Source organism: Kogia breviceps, chromosome 9 (genome assembly GCF_026419965.1).
Source record: "Kogia breviceps isolate mKogBre1 chromosome 9, mKogBre1 haplotype 1, whole genome shotgun sequence".
Lineage (NCBI taxonomy): Eukaryota > Metazoa > Chordata > Mammalia > Artiodactyla > Physeteridae > Kogia > Kogia breviceps.
This window is the reverse complement of record NC_081318.1, coordinates 30,884,177-30,886,660: the sequence shown is the minus strand read 5'-3', so window position 1 is coordinate 30,886,660 and position 2,484 is coordinate 30,884,177. Positions and strand designations below refer to the sequence as shown.

General features: G+C 34.4%; 1 pseudogene; it reads left to right on the top strand.

The window, feature by feature from the left end:
- The first annotated feature begins 1,510 nt into the window (after positions 1–1,510).
- LOC131762610 (ADP-sugar pyrophosphatase pseudogene) lies at positions 1,511–2,163 on the top strand (annotated as a pseudogene).
- The last annotated feature ends 321 nt before the right edge of the window (positions 2,164–2,484 follow it).

The window sequence follows — 2,484 nt, the reverse complement described above, 5'->3', positions numbered from 1 at the left end:
TTATTTCTTCAAAAATGGAAAAAAGAATAATGATAATTTATTGAATTATTAATATTACATGAACAAGTTAATAACTGTATCAATTAGAAGGAACATCTTTTGAATCTTGCTGCATAATTGCATTTTGTTTTACAATAATGCTGTACAGTTTGTAAATCCTTCCGGTAAGGAATATGTATACTAATTTTACTGCACTATTTCTTACATTAGAGAGTTTTTAAAAATTTTAACTTTTTAGTCAGAATAAAATAATATCTCAAGATTGTGTTAATTGGCATTTTATTATTAGTGTTGATGAGCATCTATACTCTTTCATATTCTTTGGGATTGAGAGTTACTTTTTAGTTGTTTATAATTATAGGTAGGAAAATTAAATATCTAATTGTATTCATCTAAAATCAGTTGCATTTTTCCCAGACAAGTGAATTATTAAAGCAAAGACCATTCAAGGCAAAAATGATCTCTAATACTATTTTTAAATGCATTTAATTTAGTTCCTTGTGCATTTGTTGAGTTTTTACTTCTTAGTGTTAGAGCATAAAAATGTTTCTTATCAAAAGGAGATATATCTCCTTGGTATTAGATTCTTTAAAGAATATGACACTTTAATGAGTATGACATATGAGCCCTTACAAGCCTGATTTTTAGCAGATCAAGTTAAATTAAATAATAAAGACAAATACCATATGGTAAGCTCCCTAGGAGAAATTACAGTACACTGCTGCTTTTATTATAATGATTTCTCATGCTCATTCTTATGTGAAAGAAATGAACATGAAGAATCATTATGAGTAAAGAAAAAAGCATGTTAGTGAGCATTACTAGACTTAACTAAACCTATCCTCTTTCACTTATCTAATTTAAGCATTTATGAAGGGCTAAAGTGGCTAGAATATATATTAAAATCATATGCAATATAAAAATCCTCTTGGTCTTATACCTCTGGTGTTTCCAGCTCATTACCTCCAGGATTGTTTTATAAAATATTATAGAAACCTACTTTAAAAATACAGAAGACCTTTGTCTGGCTTTCAGTACCATTACCTGTCTCAATTGATATGAATCTCTTTCCCAGGCCTTCTTCTACCAGACTGTGGACTCAGAACACTCCAAACCTCCTGTCATTCTCTGAATAGGTTATGCCTCAAGTCTATGAATTTTTCAGATTCCTCTTCTTAGAATGTCCTTTCCCATCTGTATTAGTTTTCTGTTGTTGTTCTGACCAACAACCACAAACTCAGTGACTTAAAACAATACAAATTATTATCTTACAGTTCCAGAAAGGTACCCAGAAACACAATCATAAGCAGAGAGGCATTCTACAAGTTGAGAGAATGGAAGAAGTCACTAGCATCTTCAGCAGGGCTGGGTACCACTGGCATTTCCCGAGACTGCGACCTCAGAATGGCCCTTTCTTTTTTCAACCCCTTCCCAAAGGAATACTCTTCTCTTCATCCCACTTGGACATGAACTTCTTGCCTGAGGACTGAAAAGACTAATTAGATTAGCTATGGAAAACCAAGAACTATCAAAATTTTCTTGAAATACCAGTCTATTATTTCAAAGGAGTTAATTTCAGAAGGAAAATCGGTCGAGCTTGAAGAAACAATGTACATATATCCTACTGGTAAAACTAGAACTTGGGAAACTTTGAAACACATAACTGGGAAGGATAGTCATATGATGGTGTGGTAGTTATCCCAGTGCTGCAGAGAACTCTTTATTATGAATGTATCGTTCCAGTGAAACAGTTCTTACCGCCAATGGGAAGCTACAGCCTAGAATTCCCCACAGGTCTCACAGTCAGTAATGAAAGCCCAGAAGCAACTGCTCTTTGGGAGCTTGAGGAAGAAACTGGCAATGAAGGTGACGTTACTGAATGTTCTTTAGCTGTAAGTATGGATCCAAGTTTGTCAGCAGTCCCACATACATTGTGGCAATAACTGTTAATGGAGATGATGCTGAAAATGTAAAACCTAAGCCAAAGCCAGAGGATAGAGAATTCGTGGAAGTAATTTTTTGCTAAAGAATGATCTCTTGAAGAGATTTGATGCTAAAGTGACTGAAGAACATCTGACGGTGGATATCAGAGTCTTTTCCTATGCTCTTGTGCTGAAGCATGCAAACATGAAGCTGTTTGAAGTTCGCTTCCTGAAATTTTAGGTGCAAAGATCAGTGGCCATGTTTTTGTAAATGAGACCACCGGGGCCTCCTTTACTAAGACTTTGTATTCAGCTTAGTTTCATATGGATTTGAAATTAACTTTTCCATACAATATAAGTAACACAGAATGCAAAAAAAAAAGAAAAAAAAATCCTCAAGTGGGGTGGTAGCTGAAACAATGACAGAACATAAATATTAGTCTCTGAGAAGAAACCAAAAAGATGAGATCATATTTGAGAAATTATTTGTTGAATCTGGCTCAATGCTAAGCTAGTACTGAGAACACAGCAGGAATGGGAAGGATGTTGGATGCTAGTAGAC